At 44.0% G+C, this 21,674-nt stretch overlaps 1 protein-coding gene across 4 annotated transcripts in view; it reads right to left on the bottom strand.

Moving 5' to 3' along the window:
* The window catches only part of LOC116502949 (sterol O-acyltransferase 2-like), a 102,318-nt gene extending 85,627 nt beyond the window's left edge, over positions 1-16,691 (bottom strand). For all 4 annotated transcript variants that reach the window (XM_032209001.1, XM_032208997.1, XM_032209002.1 and 1 more), the window contains exon 1: positions 16,575-16,691. The gene's annotated coding sequence lies outside the window, so the exon portion shown is untranslated. The remainder of the gene's footprint in view (positions 1-16,574) is intronic.
* Between the last annotated feature and the right edge of the window lie 4,983 nt (positions 16,692-21,674).

Genomic DNA, 21,674 nt, shown 5'->3' with positions numbered 1-21,674 from the left:
ACAACAGTCACTCGGGCCCTTGTGACCTCTAGGCTGGAATACTGCAATGTGCTCTACATGGGGCTGCCCTTGAAGAGCATCCGGCGACTTCAGCTAGTACAGAACGCGGCCGCGCGAGTGATTGTGGGTGCACCTCGGTTCACCCACATAACACCTATCCTCCGCGAGCTGCGCTGGCTACCTGTCGATCTCCGGATGCGCTTCAAGGTGCTATTAGTCACCCATAAAGCCCTGCATGGTAGTGGATCTGGATACTTGAGAGACCGCCTTCTGCCAATTACCTCCCTGCGACCAATTAGATCTCACAGATTGGGCCTCCTCCGTATTCCATCGGCCAGCCAGTGCCGGCTGGCAACCACAAGGAGGAGGGCCTTCTCAGTAGTAGCCCCGACCCTTTGGAACGAACTCCCCGTGGAGATTCGTACCCTCACCACCGTCCAGGCCTTCCGCACAGCCCTTAAGAACTGGCTAGCCCGTCAGGCCTGGGGATAAGGATAGCCGCCCCTCCCGAATGATGAATGTATGTTGCTTATTACTTTTATTATATGTGTCTACGTCATTGTTTGTATTCCCCCTCCCTGATTTTATGTGAGCCGCCCTGAGTCCCCTCAGGGAAAAGGGCGGCCTACAAATGTTAATAAACAAACATCTCAAACAAACGTCTTGTCTGGATTGAGTATAAGCTTGTCTGCTCCCATCCAGACCCTGACAGCCTCCAGGCACTGGCACATCACTTCAACTGCTTCGCTGAGTTGGCATGGAGCGGATAGATACAATTGAGTATTGTCCGCATATTGATGATATTTAATCCCGTGCCGGCGTATGATCTCACCCAGTGGCTTCATGTAGATGTTAAATAGCAGGGGGGACAGAACCGAGCTCTGCGGCACCCCATATTTGAGGGGCCTAAGGGTCGATCTCTGTCCCCCAACCAACACCTACTGCGACCTGTCCGAGAGGTAGGAGGAGAACCACTTTAAGACGGTGCCTCCCACTCCCACCTTGCGTAACCATTGCAGAAGGATACCATGGTCGATGGTATTGAAGGCCGCTGAGAGGTCAAGAAGCACTAGGATAGAGGAATGTCCTCTATCCCTGGCCCGCCAGAAATCATCGATCAGCGCGACCAAAGCAGTTTCGGTGCTGTAATCAGGCCTGAAACCCGACTGAAAGGGCTCCAGATAATCTGTTTCATCCAAGGTCTGTCGGAGTTGAGAGGCCATTACCTTCTCGACAACCTTCCCCACGAAGGGGAGGTTGGAGACTGGGCGATAGTTGTTCAAAATGGCTGGATCCAGGGAAGGTTTCTTAAAGAGGGGTCTCACCACCGCATCATTTAGAGGATGCGGGAAGGATCCCTCCAGAAGAGAGGTGTTAACAATCCTCTGAAGCCAGTCACATGTCACCTCCCTGCTGGTCAAGACCAGCCAGGAGGGACACGGGTCCAGTAAACAGGTGGAGGCACTCACCGCTCCCATGGCCTTGTCCACTTCCTCAGGAGCGACAAGTTGAAACTTGCTCCATAAAATCTGATCAGGACCTTCCCCTGGCAGCTCGGCTGGTACCGTCCAAGTGGAGTCCAGGTCCGTCCGGATCCGAGCGATTTTATCCGACAGAAACTGAACAAATTCCTCAGCTCTACCCTGTAAGGGTTTGTCCGCATCCCTCCCTTTCAAGAGGGAGCGGGCTATAACAGGGCAGCTGGACGAGATTCTGTGGATGCAATAAGAGCGGAAAAATGTGCACATGTTTCCGCCCGTATCGCCACTAGATAAGTCCTATTAAAAGCTCTTAATTGTGTTCGGTCGGATTCGGAGCTACTAGCCCTCCAGCATCGCTCTAGGCATCTCTTTTGGCGCTTCATCTCCCGGAGCTCCTCGGTGAACCAAGGAGCCCTCCTAGATCCACTGCCGCGAAGAGGCCATAAAGCCACAATCCGGTTTAGAGCCTCCACCGCCGCTATATTCCAAGCAGCGACCAAGGACTCCGCCGGACTGTGGGTCAGAGAGTCAGGTATCTCACCAAGTGCCATCTGAAATCCCATAGGGTCCATCAGGCGCCTGGGGCGGAAGCACCTAGTCGGTTCCCCCTCCCTACAGTGGGGGATTGGTTTCCAAAAGTTGAACCTCAGTAGGAAGTGATCTGACCATGACAAGGGCAAGATCTTGATGCCCTTCAAATCTAGATCACGTCTCCACTGCTCCAAGAGAAATACGAAGTCGAGCATGTGCCCCGCTGAATGAGTCAGACCCTGAATTACCTGGGTCAAGTCTATGGCTATCATGGAAGCCATGAACTCCTGCGCTCCATCAGAGCGTTCACCGAGCGATGGCAGGTTGAAATACCCCAGCACTACAAGCCTGGGGAACTCAACTGCCAGCTCAGCTACTGACTCGAGGAGCACAGGCAGGGCTGTTGCAATGCTTTTGGGAGGTAGGTATGTTAGCAATAAACCCATTTGACCCCCAAGGTCCAACTTCAGCAGAAGGGACTCACACCCGACAATCTCCAGAGCAGGGATCCTACGGGGAACTAGGGACTCTCGGATGATGACTGCCACTCCCCCACCCCTTCCTTAGTGTCGCGGCTGATGGAGCACCTGAACCCCTTCTGGGCACATTTCAGTGAGAGGGACTCCTCCCCCATGGCCCAGCCAGGTCTCAGTAATACATGCAGTGTCTGCCCCCTCGTCTAATATTAGGTCCCGGATGAGGGGAGCTTTGTGAACCACAGACCTGGCATTTAGCAACAACAGCCTGAGACCAGGGCCCTGACAACTCTCACCATCTGGTCCTGAAGTGGAGCTAATAGGGCCAGAAGGACGGATCGCTGTGATGTAGCGAACCCTCCTTCCCCGGTAATGGCTAGCCCTATAGCAAAGTTATAAGCAAACTATTTTTAAGCCTTATAAACCTCTTTGAGTTGTCCCTTTTTCAGGTTTATCCTTTACTTTTTCCCAAGAAAATGTGGCCTGCATTACCTATAATGGATATGAAACATTCCGGTTATGACTCAGTCTTCTGAGTTTTAACCTCACCATTTAGCCACTAGAGGGTGGCAAAGACACAAAATATACAGACTGGGCATCTCAGATTTAAAAGTAAAGCCTGTGAAAGGTGACCAGCAAAGCCTACTAAGGTGACCAGATTTTCAGATTGGTAAAGAGGGACACTTTGACCCTGGGGGGGGGGGGGCTTGATTAAAAAATTTATATGGAGCAACAAAGATTTTCATACAACGCAAAAATAGTATTGTAATATTTTTTTATTTCAACATAACTACAATTTACAAATATAAATTGTACCTTTTGCGAAACATCAAAATTTTGATCACATGACCATGAAGATGCTGCAACGGTCGCTAAGTGTGAAAATGGTCACTAAGTGTGAAAAATGGTCATCAGTCCCTTTTTTCAATGCCATTGTAACTTTGGTCACTAAGCCCATTATACCACCTTTCTTGCCACAGTTCTTAAGTGAATAACTGCAGCTGATAAGTTAGTAACATAAGTGAATCTGGTTTCTCCATTTGACTTTGTCAAAAAGTCACACAAGGCGATTATGTGACCCCAGGACACTGAAACAATCATAAATACAAATCTGTTGCCAAACATCAAAATTTTGATCACGTGACCATGAGGATGCTGCAATGGTCGCTAAGTATGAAAATGGTCACTAAGTGTGAAAATGGTCATCAGTCACTTTTTTCAATGCCATTGTAACTTTGGTCACTAAATGAACTGTTTGAAAGCTAAGGCTAGCTTGCATTATAATGCCTTATGCTAGCTTACATTTTCAAGAGAGAGAAGCTAAACTCCTTATTAGAATTGAAATAGAAATGAATAGAGTAGAGTAGAGTAGAGTAGAGTAGAGTAGAGTAGAGTAGAGTAGAGTAGAGTAGAGTAGAGTAGAGTAGAATAGTTTATTAGCCAAGTGTGATTGGACACACAAGGAATTTGTCTTTGGTGAATATGCTCTCAGTGTACATAAAAGTAAAAATACATTCATCAAGAATCATAAGCTACAACACTTAGTGATAGTCATAGGTTACTAATAAGCAATCAAATTATACTAGGAAACAAATTATTGGATTTTTAAATTATTGGATTTTTTTTTTCAAAGAAAAAAATCGGGACTTTTTGAACACACAGCGGGACACAGGACAAATTTTGAAAAATCATGACAGTCCCGCCAAAAGTGGGACGTCTGGTCACCTTAGATAATACAGGCCAGCCTTTTCTTTAACTGTATTGGCACAGGATGATTGAACGTATAGTAGGCAGAGGACAACAATCTGCACTTATTCTTCTTTGTGTTCCATTAGGTTAAGAATAATTTTCCTACCAATTGGTAATAAGTTGATAATAACATACTGTAGGTTCACGGACACACAACCCAGATTACCAAACAAGAGTAAAATTAGAAAAATTTAAAAAGGAACCTGGCTCCATGATTTATTACTTAAGTAAGAGCAGATAAACAAGCATGGTGTAAGGTGACCAGACGTCCCACTTTTGGCGGGACAGTCACGATTTTTCAAAATTTGTCCCGTGTATTCAAAAAAATCCAGATTTAAAAAGGACGCCATTAAAAAAAAAGTTTTTATTTCTCTGAAGTGTCGTTCCCGATGTGGCCTTTGGAGGGCAGTGGTTTCCCTCCCTCCGCTCGGCTTGCTCGCAGCCCTCCCTCCCCTCCTGCTCTTCCAAACATGATCGTAACTCCCTTCCTTTCGATCTGGTTGCTTTTCTCCGGTCTCCTTTTGGTGGGAGGGGAGGGGGGAGAAGATCTGTCATTTTCCTTCCTTTAAAAAAAGGGGGGGAAACCCAGGATTTATTGCAAATAAAGAAATCCACCCCAAATGGATCGGGAGGCAGGATGGGGGGGGGAGTGGGAATTAGGGGAAAGGGGGATTTTCCTCCCGTGCCTTGGATTTCATTTATTTCTTTATTTATTTTTTAAAAAGTTGCTTTTCTCGTATTTCCTTTGCTCGTTTGTTTGGTTGAGTGGAGAAAAAGAGAGAGAGAGAGATCTGGGAGCTTGAATTGGTGCGGCTGGAATTGGGGCTGCGGGGATGGGGAGGGCAGTGTCTCTGTGTATAATTTGGAAGAGGCGGGGGGATGTAGGAGATTTCCTTCTCTCCGCTGCTCTTCTCTCATCTCCTTCTGTCAGATGGGGTTGGGAGTAGGTGGGTGGGGGCGTACGATCACCTCTTTTTTTAAATCTATCCCTTTCCTACCTTGTGATCTCTGATCCCCCCCACGCCTCCTCCCCAGGTTCCCCCATTCCTCCTGAGAGCTCATAATTGCTGTAACCGAGCACTTAACAGCTGCAAATAAAAGACCCTGCTAGCTGCTAGCAATTCCTTTTTTGTTGCTGGTAAAAATTGTACACACACACACACACACAGAGAGAGAGAGAGAGAGAGAGAGAGAGAGAGAGAGAGAGAGAGAGATTAATAACCCCCGTTTTGCAGCCCCAGAATCTTAAAAACTCATCAATCTTTCCCCCTTTTCATCCATCCATCCCTCTTCATTCTTTACATTTCTCTACACATTTCTCTATTTATCGCATTAAGTCTATCTCTTTTTTTAAATTATTATTCTGCTGGTCTTCCTGGGCAGCCTTGACGCCCCCCCCCCTCATCCCCCAAAAGAGGCAAGTTAGAAATTTAAATTTTCATCCAGCATGACTAAGGTATGCTTTATCCAATTTTCTCCTCTTGAGCTTCTGTGGCCAAGGGCAGTCTACCTGCCAGCGTCAGGAGTCATGGGAAAGGAGCAATATAGGAGGATTTACAAACTATATTCGTGTAGACTTTCTAAAGAGATTTAGCGATGATGGCATAATAAGATGTGACAAGGCTTGCATGATGCCATATAATGAACTTGGCTGCATTGAGTCATTTAAAAAAAACTTACTTTTTTTTAAAGGGGGCGTTCTATTTAGGAACCGTCTCCCTGTTTCCCCTCTGCAGATTCTGCTTTAAAGCAGTGGTCCCCAACCAGTGGTCCGTGGTGCACCACTGGTGGTCTGTGAGAAAATTTTGGTGGCCCGCAGATATTAACATCTATATCATTCTGGATTAACTTGAAGTGCCTGCCTGCTGGTAAGTGAGCCAGGTTTTTTTCTTTTATTTTTTGAATGTATTTTATAGTAATATTTTACTTATTGTGCATAGGATTTTTTAAAAAAAGTTTTATTCTTTGTGGATTCTTTTTTTAAATTGTCTTAGACTATATTTTAAATAGTCAGGAGTCATTGACACTGAATTTGCACTTTTAATAATCAGGAAGCACATACTGAGTTTCTTTGAAAAAAAATCCAATAATTTAAAAATCCAATAATTTGTTTCCTAGTATAATTTGATTCTTATTAGTAACCTATGACTATCACTAAGTGTTGTAGCTTATGATTCTTGATGAATATATTTCTTTCTTTTATGTACACTGAGAGCCTATGCACCAAAGACAAATTCCTTGTGTGTCCAATCACACTTGGCTAATAAACTATTCTATTCTATTCTATTCTATTCTATTCTATTCTACTCTACTCTACTCTACTCTACTCTACTCTACTCTACTCTACTCTATTCATTTCTATTTCAATTCTAATAAGGAGTTTAGCTTCTCTCTCTTGAAAATGTAAGCTAGCATAAGGCATTATAATGCAAGCTAGCTTTAGCTTTCAAACAGTTCATTTAGTGACGAAAGTTACAATGGCATTGAAAAAAGTGACTGATGACCATTTTTCACACTTAGCGACCGTTGCAGCATCCTCATGGTCACGTGATCAAAATTTTGATGTTTGGCAACAGATTCGTATTTATGATGGTTTCAGTGTCCTGGGGTCATATAATCACCTTTTGACAAAGTCAAATGGGGAAACCAGATTCACTTATGCTACTAACTTATCAGTTGCAGTTATTCACTTAAGAACTGTGGCAAGAAAGGTGGTATAATGGGCTTAGTGACCAAAGTTACAATGGCATTGAAAAAAGTGACTGATGACCATTTTTACACTTAGCGACCATTTTCACACTTAGTGACCATTGCAGCATCCTCATGGTCACGTGATCAAAATTTTGATGTTTGGCAACAGTTACAATTTATATTTGTAAATTGTAGTTATGTTGAAATAAAAAAAATATTACAATACTATTTTTGCGTTGTATGAAAATGTTTGTTGCTCCGTATAAAATTTTTAATCAAGCCCCCCCCTCCCCCCCGGTCAAAGGTGTCCCTCTTTACCAATCTGAAAATCTGGTCACCTTAAGCATGGAGCAAAGCAATTGCCCTTTGCTGCAAAATAATTGTACAAGTGAGTAGATTTCAGAACTCAGATTAACTAAGTGAACCTGGTGCAAAGAGGTAAATTCTGAACACAAGGAATTTATTCTCACCAGCAGAACCGAATGGAGCTCATATTTCTTCCCATATAAAAATCTACTAATAAACACAGTGTTTCCTGCATTTGGTAGTGGTGGTAGGAGAGGAAGATGGTCAGTTTACCAGGGACTCTTGATTTATCTCCTGTCCTTTTCTGAGTTGTATACATTATAATAAACTCTGGTTATATCTTTAGAAGTTGTGTTAAAGATAACTCCATGTCCCTTCTATATTCACTCACTCTAGGCAAAGTCCTGTCTGTCTGTCTCTCTCCCTCTCTTATCTATCCTATCCTATCGTATCCTATCCTATCCTATCCTATCCTATCCTATCCTATCCTATCCTATCCTATCCTATCCTATCCTATCCTATCCATCTATCTATCTATCTATCTATCTATCTATCTATCTATCTATCTATCTATCTATCATCTCATAATAGCACACATTAAACAACCTTACAGTATAAGGCCCTGAAACCTAAAAATCAAAGCACTGCTGTGTATCAAACTCTACTGACAATCTGGCCCCATCACCTTCTCTTCGAGGTTTTTCAGGGTTGGGGTTTTCTGGATCTTAGGGAGGATACAATTTTCTTGGATAATTGTCATGTAAAGGCACATTTACCACTAGATTTCACCCTTTTCACAAAAGGGAGCCATAGCTGCAGTAGCCCTGATACACCTGATAGTCAATTTGGCTTTCACATTGAGGTAACTTAACAGTGCTAGTGCTACTGCACTCTGCACCAACTGACATTTTGAAGGTCAGCCCCATGAAGAAAACATTGCAAAAGACCAGCCAGCAAGTCACTAAGGCTTGAGTGACCATGAACATTGCCTTCCAGAATAGGAATGGATGCAATTGGTGCACAAGATGGATTGTTGCAAATGTTCCTGGTCGCAGCTACCATCTGAACCTCAAGCAGCCATGAGGTGACCATGCTTGTTGCCTACTGCACCCCAAAAATATTTCAGGGGTCAAAAGAAAAGACCCTGTATTATTTTTGGGGAGACATGGTAGGTGTAAGAAGAAGCAACTACCTATACTTCAAATATAGACAATGACACAAGTGGTGTATATATACAGTTCTTATTTTAGTGTATCAGTATTGCTTTATAGTATATAAATAATGCTCAACTTATAATCACAACTAGGACCAAAGTTTCTGTTGCTACGCAAGGGAGTTGTGAAATGAATCATGCCCAATTTTTTGACTTTTTTTGATACGATTTTAAAGCAAATCACTCACTACGCAGTTGGTAGGTAATCATGCAATTGTTAAGCAAAAGCGACTTTCTCCATTGCATGTTGGAAACCAGCTGCAAACGTTGCAAACGGTAATCGGAAGGCCCCAGGAGTTGTAAATATATATTGGTTGCCAAGCACCCACCATTTTGATCATATAACTGGGAATGGTACAACAGTTGTAAGCATGAGATTCATAAATCACTTTTTCTGTGCTGCTGTAACTTTGAATGGTTACTAAATAAATGGTTATAAGTTGAGGACTACCTGCATAAGTTGAGGACTACCTGTCCTCAACTTATGCAGGATTTATATTCAGGTTTTGGAGATAGTGGGCAGCTTCTTTTCGGAGCTCCTATTGCTGGCCAGATTCCTGGCCCCATATCTTACACAGCCTAAACCTTAAGTAGGGCTCTCAATATGTAGACCTTACATCATTTTGAACCTTGTATCTGATGTGTGGGGAATGAGTTGGATTAAGAAATTCCCGTCTCTTTGCTTCAGTTGCGGTTCCCCCATTTTTCTCATTTGAATAGAAGTGATTCCTTGAATGCATTCTTTGACTTGCTTTCAATAGTTTCTCTTAATTAAGTAAGATAAGAGGGTTAAGAATGGTGAAATACAAATGAAATATAACAGAAGGGGAAACAATATAAGGTGCGCGATATTGATTGGCAATTGCTATTAGAAAGAACAGGAAGCCCCTGTTCGTATTGTATTGTGTAAATGTGGTGAACGTCTAAGTTTTGTGTATGTGTATTTTACATGTTTGTAAATAAAATTTATTAAAAAATAGTTTCTCTTAATTTATATAACCGAATTTTTTGTGTGTGCATCATCTAGCAATAGAAAGGTCATAAAATGGGGCACAACTCACTCAACATCTCTCTTGCTTACCAACAGAAATTTTTGGCTCAGTTGTGGTTGTCAAGTTCTACTTACACTACAAATCAAAATTCAACAAGAGGAATCTGGTTGCTTCATTACGCGAACAGACAGAAGCTGGGGAAAAGATTCTCTTGCAATAGTATCTCTAAGTAATTTTTTTTCAGATTCTTCCTTTTCTCCATGGAGGAAAATGAAAAAGCCACAGCAATTTGAGGAAGCCATTATGGTAGCACTAACACTGCTGCTCTGCCCTGGGTACTAGATAAATATTTACAGTATCTTGGGTATCTATGTGCATAGAACGCATAACATTTACGCTTATATGCTGCCCCATAGTGCTTTACAGCACTCTCTGGATGGTTTACAATGTAAGCATTATTTGCATATCACCCCTAACAATCTGAGTCCTCATTTTGCCGACCTCAAAGGATGGACGCGTCTTTGTAAAAAGACTCTTTAAGATCCTTGGCACTATATAAACTTCGGGTACATACATCCACCTATCATACCGATGATCACTTTTACGAGGAAGTAATGATTAATCCTGTTGACTTTGCAGCTTTTTGCTCCTAGTGGAGAAGAAGGGCAGGGATAATTGGCAATGCAAAAAGGAAGTAGGTGTGGCAGGGAGAGCCTTGCTAGCAAGACAACGGTTCAGAAGTCACAAAGTATGGACAGCTCCTACTGATCTGAGTTGTCGGTCATTTCTCTTGCCTTCCATCCAGGCCGGGATAGTGAAGAATCTTTGAGATAAAATCTCAGAATCTCCTTCCTTATCAGGGTGAGTCTGCACCTACCTTGGGATTCCTTTTACAGAGTATGTATAGCTGTAATTATAGCTTTACTTCCAAGCTCATCCCTTTGCAGTTAGATCAGGGTTTTTTTGAGTCAGCCCCCCCCCCTTTAAAAAAAGCATACAAAATCTACATCCTTGAAATGTTGTTGTTGGTTTTCTAGTCAGACATACTCTCTGTGTTATTACAACCTTCTCCCTGTAAAGGAGACAGCTTTTGTCTGAAGGAAATCCTTGTGTAAAGTTTGTCTAGTTTCTGAGTTAAAAGCTTATTTTCTCTCTTCCTACCTCCTTAATATTTCCTGGGGTGATGCCAAAAAGCATAAATGAAGAGGCGTGTGTGTGTGTGTGTGAGAGAGAGAGAGAGAGAGTGTGTGAGTGTGTGTGTGTGTGTTATTTTTATAGTCAAGGACAAGCTAATTGAAAAAACAATGCACAAGGAGAAAGCAATCTGCCTCTGGAGCTTAATTTCTTACCAAGGAGGTGTGGAGATGAAGTGTACAGTGGTGGCAACTACAATTGTGGTTTCAGTGTTAAATACATACTAGGCACAGGTTCTGATTAGTTGGCAATGCAGAAAAAGAAAAACTTTTCTCTTTCTTACTGATGTAACTTTTTAGGACAATGATTTCTTAGCTAAGCAAGTTATGGTTAGATGGCATGGTTTCCCAACGGTTGAATAATATGCGGAATATCTCTTTAGAAGGATGTAGCCTCTGGATGAGAGAAAACATGGTTTGGAGATCAGGGCATGTCTATGTGTGGTTTCAATGAACCCAGTGTGGTTAGCCAGAGGTTGGTGGCAAAAGAAACATGTGAATGTGGGCTACACAGGCAGAGGAAAAGGCTGAAGTCTGTGGGCAGCAGCATCAACAACATCCCTCTCAAGTAACTCACACTCATCAAAAGAGAGCATTTAGCTCAGAGAAGATGAGAGGTGGCATAAGCAATATGCCTGTTTTCTTTCAATGCATGGTTGGAAGAAATTTTCTGAGATGTATGACTGAAATCTCGCAGTGGATTATCCAAATTGCTAAACCGAGTCAGAACTCTGGTTATTAAAATGCTGAACCTGAAGCTTGGAGGGAGTTCTCTGTTCTGTACTGAGAACGGTGGGTGATTGCAAAAGTAACTGAGGCAGAGACAGGAATAAAGGCTAACAAGTTTATTCCTTAACAATAACAAGCTAACAGTGGAAACTGGCTCTGAGACAGGCACAGCGCGGCTTCTCATCTGACAGCTCCCTTTTATACTCAGCGCTGTCAGATGGTAAGCCAATCAGCTGTCAGCTGTCTCCCGCCAATACACAACATGGTGAGCATGCTCAGAATGTGACACTCCTTCCCACCAAGTTCGCGCAAGCGTAGTCTTGAAAGTAGGCCAGGTGCCACCTAACCCGGCCTGAACGGTGTGGTTCGATGTTGACATCCGGAGTAGATGGCCGACTTTCCGAGGACCCGGATTCGCTGGATGACGGTGGCGCAGAACATGGGAACAACAGGGGTCGGACCAGCTCCCTTGGTAAGTCGTCGTTCTGCAATTCCGGATAGGCTGCAGGCTCATCTGCAAGGGCTACATTTGTGCCGTGGCACCAGCCTCCATCTGTGACTGGTCAAGCTTCTGGGTTAGTTGGCCCCACCTGGCCCGCATCTGGTCAAAATGGCGCCGCCATACCCAACCGTCGTCCAGCTTCATCCTGTAAGAACAGGGCCCGGTCTGGTCAGCCACAACGCCCGGCAACCACAAGGGATGGCCTATGTAATTCCTAACGTACACTGCCTCCCCCAGGGCAAAAGATCGGCCCATCAATAATTCCACAGGGCTAATGTTGGTAGTTGGGCAAGGCGTAGTGTGATGGGCCAACAAGAAGGAGTCTATGCGTTCTTGAAAATTGGCCAGACCCATCTTGGTGAGGGCTTCCTGCTGGCCGGGTGGAAGGGGAAAATTAAAGCGTGGTGAACCCCTAGAGAAGCCAGAAACCCCTCGAATTTGGCCGATGTCAGCTGTGGTCCGTTGTCGGACACCCGCATATCCGGAAGACTGTGAGTGGCGAATAACCTCCTAAGGGCCCCTATCAGAGCATCTGAAGTGGTGGATGGCATCCTTACAATCTCTAATCACTTAGAGAATGCGTCCACCACAATGAGAAAAACCTGTCCTTGGAGGGGGCCCGCAAAATCCACATGGATGTGGGACCAGGGCGAGCTGGGATGTTCCCATTCACGCAGCTCTGCTCTGGGTGGGGATGCCTCCAAGCCTTGGCATTGCGGGTACCCCGAGACGTGTGTGGTGATATCCTGATCTAACTTAGCCACCACAGGTAACTGCGCCCTAACGCCTTCATGTGGACGATTCCGGGATGGCTGCAGTGAAGCTTGTTTAAAACTGCGGCTTTCAGAAGGGGTGATACGATGACTCTATGACCCCATAACAGGCAGCCACTCTGGACAGAGAGCTCCTGCAGGCGTGTTTTGTAAGGAAGGAATTCTGGCCGTACAGTGTCCTGTGGCCACCCCTGTTTTACCGTTTTACCCAAACTAAAACCCAGGAAATTACCTTGTCCTTTGCGGACTGCCGGGCGATGTTGGCAGCGGTGACTGGCAGGCGAAGGTCGTCAACCAAGAGCACAGACATAGCAGGCACCAGGTCTTCTACCACACCTGGGAGGGGGCATCTGCTGAGCATGTCTGCATGGGCGATCTGCTTACCCGGGCAGTGCAGGAGGGCATAGTCGTACGCAATGAGGAACACTGTCCAGCAGGTCATGTGAGGGGAAAGCACCTGTGGAGCTTGCTTGTCCCCAGCGAGCAACTCGAGAAGCGGTTTGTGATCGGTGACAATCTGGAACCGGTGGCCGTAGAATAGTGATGAAATCGCTTGACCCCAGCCACAATGGCTAGTGCTTCCTTATCAATTTGCACATAATTTCTTTTGGCTATGGACAGAGTTGTGGAGAAAAACGCCACGGGCACCTCATTGCCATTTGGTGGTTGGTGGCAGAGGACAGCGCCAACCCTGTACTGGGAAGCGTCACAGGCCAGAAGCAGGGGCAAGTGTTCGTTGTATTGCAAGAGAACAACAGTTGACACCAGCAGTTGTTTAACTGCCTTGAAAGCAGCGGCTTCCTTGCGGCTCCAGACCCATGGAGCTTTCTGATCTAGCAGGCAGTGAAGTGGTTCAGCCACCGAAGCCTTGTGGGGCAGGAACAATGCATAGAAGTTGAGCAGTCCAAGGAAAGCTTGGAGTTCGGCTCTAGTGGACGGAGTTGCCGCCTCTACAATTGCCTTTTGGCTGCAGTGGGATGGAGGCCCTTGGCATCAACGAGATACCCCAGGAATTCAACCTGGGATGCAGCAACTTGGAATTTTTCGGGCTTGACTTTCAGCCCCATTTGCTGGAATCGGTGTAGAACTGAGCGAAGTCTGGCCATGAGTTCAGAATGGTCAAAATAAGGGATGATGCCCCTGAGTCCATGGAGCAGCTGCTCCATTAGGCTCTGGAACAATCCTGGGGCAATGCTTACCTGAACTGCAAACAGCAGCATTTGAAAGCACCGCGATGAGTTATGATGGTTTGGGCTTCTGCTGCTTCGGCGTCGACTAGCAGCTGCTGGTACGCCTATGCGAGTTCCAGCTTTGCAAAAATGGAGCCTTCACTCAAGGTGTGTAGCAGATGATGGACCACCGGCACTGGGTAGGCGTTGGATGGCAGTGCGCAGTTTATGGAGCCACGGTAGTCAGTACAGATCCTGATGCTGCCATCGGGCTTGATGGGCCTTACGATGGGGGTCTCCCATCTCACATGGTCCACCGGCTTGAGGACCCTTTGCTCGATGAGCTTGTCCAGCTCAGCGTCCACCTTAGGCTTGAGGGCAAATGGCACACACCGCGGCTTTATGCGGATGGGCGGCACAGTAGGGTCGAGATTGAAGGAGACTGGAGTGCCCAGCTGGCTGTGAAACACAGCAGGGAAGTCTTTAACTAAAATGTCTAGGTCAGATTGTTGTACACTGTGTATGCCACTGACTTGAAGGCCAAGGGAGTCAAACCAATCAAGTCCAAGGAGGCTAGGCAGCGCTCCTTCAACAACAATGAATGGCAGCCTCCCTTCGAAGCCCTTAAACTGGACATTAAATTTGCTGGTGCCAATTACAGGAATCAGGTTTCCCTGATAGTCCCTGAAAGTCAGATTGCAGTTTTGAAGGTGGCGCTTCGCAATTTGTGGTATCAGTCTTTTTAGGGTGCTCCAGGACACAATAGATGTGGCAGAGCCAGTGTTGAGCTCCATTTGGCATGGAGCCCCTTCAATGTACACCGTCAGCTGGATCTTCTTTCTGATGCTGTGGCAAGATTGCCAGTTGATCAATTCGGAGCTTGGTGTGTTGTGAAGGATTGCATGACACTCATTTCTAGGTTTTGGTGGTTTGGCAGGCGCCCAACAGGGACCGTGGGTTCTGGCGGCCTGGAACCCCGGGGCATTCATCGGCTGGGAGGCGTGACACACTCTGGCAATGTGCCCTTTTCGGCTGCAGTGCTGGCAAAGGGCTTGCCTAAATCTGCATTCAGCTCTTTCATGGTGGCCTCCGCAACCCATACATGCAGATTTAGGTGTGCCCTTGCCACTTGAATAGCTCTTTTTTTTTTTGCCTCGTTAAGGCGATTTATATCACCCTCCTCCTCAGGCTCTGAGTCTTTGCTCACCTCCCCTTGGTGAACTGAAGCCATGCTGGAGGTTTCAAGTTGGTCAGCAGTGGTGGAGGGGTGATGTTGCTTGATAGCTGCCAGGGAGGTTGATGCTAGCTCTGCCGCGTGGGCCTCATCTGGTGCGGACTGGAAAGAAAAGTCAGCCTTAGCTAAGAGACACTGCTGTAGAGTCTCAAGTCTCTGATGCCACCAACCAGCTGGTCGAGTAAGGCATTGTCCAAGTCCTTAAACTCGCAATGGAGTGCTGCTGCTCTTAGGGCAGCCATGTAATTGTTTATGTACTCGCCTTTGGCTTGGTTTCTGCAGTGAAATGCGTGCCAGCGGGCTATTTAAGATGGCAGTGGGGCGTAATGGCTCTTTAGTTTTGCCATTAACAGATGCCATGGAACCGACTTGATGGGGTCTGGAGCTGTGAGAGCCCTTGCTGTGTGGAAGATGTATGAGCCACAGACTGACAAAAAAAACCATGCCTTTTCTCTCATCTGTCAAGTCAGTGAAATTGTGCGCAACCAGGAAGCATTCGAATCGTGTTATGTCCGATTTCCAAGTCTCAGAGCCTTGGCTAAAGGCGCGAACATTAGGATGGCCATTCCTGTCAGGAGCTGGCTGTGACGTCTCATCACAAGTGACAGAGCTCGATTTTAATTAGTGACTTCAGCTAGTAACTTCAGCTCGTAGTGACCAGCTTATTCCGATACCTTAGTTTGACGATCCCACCTTCGTCACCAGTGTTCTGTACTGAGAACGGTGGGTGATTGCCGAAGTAACTGAGGCGGAGACAGGAATAAAGGCTAACAAGTTTATTCCTTAACAATAACAAGCTAACAGTGGAAACCGGCTCCGAGACAGACACAGCGCGGCTTCTCATCTGACAGCTCCCTTTTATACTCGGCGCTGTCAGATGGTAAGCCAATCAGCTGTCGGCTGTCTCCCGCCAATACACAACATGGTGAGCATGCTCAGAACATGACATTCCCTGCTGAGAAATAATGTGCAAATATTGGAAGTGGATAATGCTAGCAGAGGTATGGTTGTCTACCAATATAGCCTTTTTATTCATATTCAAAATTGATTTATTTGGGGTTAACGGGTTGAACTAGTTACAATTGTTGTTCTATGATGACTGTTTTCATTCATAAATACTCAAAGCATACTATTTTGGAAATAATATTTCTCAGAATGTATTTTCAATAGCTGCAGTGAAAATTAGAATCTGTAAATAAAGCAGCTGTAAATAAAGCTATGATAGTCTGTAAGTGAGAAATTCCAACGTGGAAAACTATTTCCTTTTCCCTTTCCCTTCCCCCCCCCACTTTCCCCCTCCTCTCCTCTCCTTGATCCTGAGGCTACACTATATTCTTAATACATGTTTATGTGTATTCTTTTCCTTTAGTTAATTTCATTTTTTCTCCTTAAAGGAACTGAAAGTAAGAAAATCAAGTGCTAGTTAAGTTTATGATAAGAATGTTATGTCAATATACAAGGTGAGCCTAAGCAAAGGGAAACTGGAACACAAGGACTAGAACACAAGTTATTTCTGCCTCTTTCAGATAATTTACCAGGAAAATGAACTTGCTGTTTCTCTCCACTCCAGGTGATTCAGCTTTCTCCTGCCCAGAAGTAGAACAATAAAGTGTCTTCCTGAAGTTTGACAGTTGTTTACTGCTTGTAGGCATTTGTATTACCCAATTTGTATTACCTAATTCAGCAAATCCAACAATAATTAACTATGTTAATGGCTTCAGTCTGTAATGTTTAGCCTAAAGAGCCCTTTAATCATAAGGATATAAGAACATGATAGAGCTTTGCCTATACTGGAGAACTTTGGCTTGTTCATTCCTAGTATCATCAATCAGATTTAAGAAGATTAATTATTTTCACACTGCCTACATGCTTTCTCCAAAAGTAAGCATGAAGCCCTTCTTTGTTTCTATGAGAATGGCATCCCTCTTAGGGTGGGGTGATGTGGCTTTCAAGAAGTGAAGCCGAAGTTGTACAGGTAGTCCTCGACTTATGACTACAATTGAGCCCAACATTTATATTGCTAAATGAAACATTAGTTAAGTGAATTTTATTTCTTTATTTCAAATATGGAGACTCAAGCTGAAATATAAATACCTCATATGTAAAACAATAAAACTAATAAAAGGGAATAATAATATAATAAATTAATATAATAAAATAAAATAACGCCCCGCCCCATCGACAACACATCACATGATCCCTTTAATGGGCTCCAGCCCGCTCTGCATTCCCCAGGCCCACTGGCACAACCAGGTCTTCAGTGTCTTCCGGAAGAGTATTAGAGTGGGGGACATTCTAATCTCTGGGGAAATAATGTTCTAGAGCAGTGGTTCTCAACCTTCCTAATGTCGTGACCCTTTAATACAGTTCCTCATGTTGTGGTGACCCCCAACCATAAAATTATTTTTCATTGTTACTCTACAATTTTGCTACTGTTATGAATTGTAATGTAAATATCTGATATGCAGGATGTATTTTTATTGTTATAAATTGTGCATAATTAAAGTATAGTGATTAATCACAAAAGCAATATGTAATTATATATTGTGAAATATTTCTTAATATATCTATATATTAAGAGGATATATCTTTCTTTTTCTCTCTCTTTCTGTCTCTCTGTCTCTCTGTCTCTGGATCTGTCTGTCTGTCTCTGTGTGTGTCTCTCTCTCCCCCTCCCTCCCACTCTGTCTCTCTCTGTCATTCTCTATCTGTATCTCTCTGTCTCCCTCCCTCCCACATCTCAGTCACTCTGTGTGTGTGTGTGTGTGTGTGTGTGTCTGTCTCTCACTCCCTCACTCTCTCTGTGTGTCTCTGTCTGTCTGTCTGTCTCTCACTCACTCACTCACTCACTCACTTAATCACTCAATCTGTGTGTGTCTCTCTCTCCCTCCCTCCCTCCCTCCCCCATCTCTGTCACTCTGTGTGTGTGTGTCTGTCTGTCTGTCTTTCACTCACTGTGTGTGTGTGTGTGTGTGTGTATCTGTCTGTCTCTCTCTGTGTGTGTGCCTCTCTCTGTCTGTCTGTGTGTCTCTCTGTCTCTCACCTCCCTCTCCATCTCTGTCACTCTGTGTGTGTGTCTGTCTTTCTGTCTCTCTCACACACAAAGACACACATACTGTGGTCACCTTTAATCACAGGTTAAAAGTACCCGGCAGTGGCGTTTTTCCCTGGGGGAAAGTCTCCGAGGCTCTAATTTATGGGGTGTGCGCACGCCACGCACCTATGTTTTCAATGGAGTGGAGCCACAGCGAGGCTCTGCGTGGCTGGGGTTACTCTGGAGCCCATCTGGGAAGACGAGGAACGCGAGGGGGACAGACAGACAGACAGACAGATAGACAGATCATTGATACCATCTAATGGCCATTTGGACTTTTGCAGCCAAGATTTGATAGATCTACCTATTCTCTGTGTAATCTCATGTATGTAAGACATCCACCCTTCCACCAGAAGCTTAAAGCATACAGTATATGCCTGAAGCTGGAGGGTCGATAGCTTCCATCCATGACAAGAGAAAAATAGATCTAAAATTGTTTCTGCTCTGTAAGCTGTAAGTAGTTCTCAACATGATCAAAATTTCTGTTATTAAGCAAAACAGTTGTTCAGTGAGTTTTGCCCCATTTTATGGCTTTCCTTGACACAGTTGATAAGCAAATCACTACAGTTTGTTAAGTTAGCAACAAGATTGTTAAGTGAATCTGGATTCCCCATTGACTTTGCTTGTCAGAAGGTCACAAAAGGTGATCACATGACCCCAAGGCATTGCAGCCGTCATAAATATTAGCCAGTTACCAAGCTGCCAAATTTTTATCACATGACTATGGGAATACTGAAATGGTTGTGTGACAAATGGACATATGTAAAATTTTTCTGTGCCATTATAACTTTGAACAGTCACTAAATGAATGGTTTTAAATTGAGGGCTCTCTGTAATGTAAGTTGCACAAGTGACTTCTTGCAAACTAGATAATGACCTCCTCTTCCTCCATTCCTGGCTGTTGCTGTAGGTAAACCAGGGGAGTAAAGTATTACTTATTGCAGGTGGAAAGTTTATTTAAGCAAACCAGATAAGGTTATTGAAATATTATGGCTGTGTGCAAAGTCCAGGAAAACCTGACAAATCAAAGGTGAAGGCTGGCAGTTTTATGAAGTGCTATACATTAGGTGGTGCTTCAAAAAAATAGCTGATGGTCTGTTGATCTTGGGACCTTCACAATACAAGATATTGATTACAAAACCTATTATTACGTACAAATATAGGATTAAGCACAGGTGAGAGAGGATGATGGCGAGAGAGACTGTGTTACTAAGGAAGTGCTAATTTTGAGCAAGAAACTTGCTCAATTAATAATAAATAATTATAATAATAATTATAATATATAATTATAATAAATAATAATTCTTATTATTTTCCAGTTTTTGTCAACCTCTGTTCTGATTCTAATGTTAATTGTTAAAATGATTGTCATGTGTATATATTTGTTCCAATCTATTATCGCTTGTAAGAATAAGTACATTTTTTCTTTCTTCTTTTAAAATTTTGTTTGTCCTTAAATGATTTTTACTTTGTGAATTTTTATTTTGTATGTTTTTTTGTACTTTTTATTTTGTACATCTATTTTGTATATAATTTTATTTTGTAGTCGCCCTCCCCCTCAATTTTCCTCCCCCCACCCCATCTTTTTCTATTTAAGTTATGTGTTTTTGAAGTGTAAAAAGGAAGGAAGGAAGGCAACCTACAGATAATCAGGCATTCATCACAGATGGGCACTGGTGGGAGTGCTTCCTGCTTTCTAGCAAATGGAGATCTCTAGGCTTTCATGCAATTTTTCAGGAGCTTTTTCAGCTCAATGAATCGCAGGCTGCCAAGCTGGGAAAGACCCCTGCCCTCTCCTCCTAGGGCAAAGAGGACGGTCCTATGTTGGTGGCGCTGCTGGGTGGGGCTCCTGCAGATCAGCAGGAGACACAGGTTCTGCGCCCATGTGAAGACAGTGGCCAGTCAAAGGATGTCAGCCTTCCCCAACTTACCCTCTCCTGATGCATTAGGATTATAGCTCTCAGAAAGAAGGGGGGTCAATGTATTTTCCAAAACAACAGAAGGCACGGCAAGAAACAATGGATGGACACTAATCAAGGAGAGAAGCCACCTGGAACTAAGGAGACATTTCTTCCATTATATAAAACAGAATCAAAGCAGAGTTATGTCGAGTTTCTTTCTCATGTGCGTTCTCCTTTCCCAGCATTGAGCTGTTGTTTATTTAATGCTTTCGGCATTCTATTCCTCAAGGTTATCTCTATAGTCCTCTGAAAAAAAGCAGGTCGAGTTAGTTACAATGATTGAATGATTGATTATGTGCCATCAAGGTGTGTGTGTGTGTGTGTTTTACTCCTAGTAACCCCATAGATAGAGTTTCTACATGAGGTTGGTCTCCTTGGTGACAATGGCAAAGGCTTCATACTACACTGGAGAAGACAACAATCAACCACTCCCATCTTTTTTTAACCAAGAAAACCACAAGGATAGGAAGTTACATTTCAGACCTCAGTAATCCAAATCATGACTAAGAGGCAGTAAAAAGTTGGCTTCACACTCTCTTTGCTCCCATGTAAGGGTCAGGTTAAGTTTTGTAGACCAACTACGATAGCTTTCATGTGAAGTGCAACATAGTTAGTCCTCGACTTACAACCACTCATTTAGGGACCTGAGGGCACTGAAAAAAGCAATTTGTTACTGTTTTTTTCACCCGACCGTTGCTGCAGCATCCCAATGGTCACATGATCAAAATATGGGAGCTTGGCAACTGGCAAGTATTTAAGTGATGGTTGCAACGTCCCGGGGTCATTGTGTCCTTTTGACAAGCAAAATCAATGGGGAAGCCAGATTCATTGAAGAATTGTGACAAGAAAACTTGTAAAATCGGGCAAATCTCTCTTAACAACTGTCTTGCTTAACAACAGACATTTTAAGCTCAATTGTGTTTATAAATCGAAGACAACCTGTGTTTTGTTATAGGGCCAAAACCAATGGAGGGATTCAAAAAATTTTACTACCGGTTCTGTGGGCATGGCTTGGTGGGCATGGCATGGCTTAGTGGGCTTAGGGGAAGGATACTGTAAAATCCTCATTCCCTCCCCACTCCTGGAGGAAGGTTACTGCAAAATCCCACCCCATGAATCTGTTTTCCAGCTCTGTTCTCCTGCTCAGGGCAACAAAAGAAGATCAGCTGGGAGGCTGGGAGGCAGTGGGGACAGGGCCAGCCTATTTGCTGGTTCTCTGAACTACTCAAAATTTCCGCTACCGGTTCTCCAGAACCTGTCAGAACTGGCTGAATACCAGCTGTGGCCAAAACATATTGTTAAATATGCACTTGATATATAATAACCTTCATGTTTTGCACACTTATCCTACTGATATCCTGTTGAATATCCTGGTATTTCCTTATCATAGAGGCACCAGATTGTATAAGTGTATTGTCTGAGCTTTTTTACTGGAAAGGTGATTCAAAACTACTGGTAGCTACCTCACAACAAAATCCTTCTTTTAAACACGACATATTCCCCTTCCCTTATTACAGGTTTTTTGCCCTTCCTTTCCAGTTAGGCTTTGCTGAAGTTAATTTTGCCACATCTACTTGATG

This window comes from Thamnophis elegans, chromosome 2, assembly GCF_009769535.1.
Source record: "Thamnophis elegans isolate rThaEle1 chromosome 2, rThaEle1.pri, whole genome shotgun sequence".
In the NCBI taxonomy this organism is placed as follows: domain Eukaryota; kingdom Metazoa; phylum Chordata; class Lepidosauria; order Squamata; family Colubridae; genus Thamnophis; species Thamnophis elegans.
Note: the sequence above shows the minus strand (reverse complement) of the source record. Positions and strands in the feature narration are given on the sequence as shown.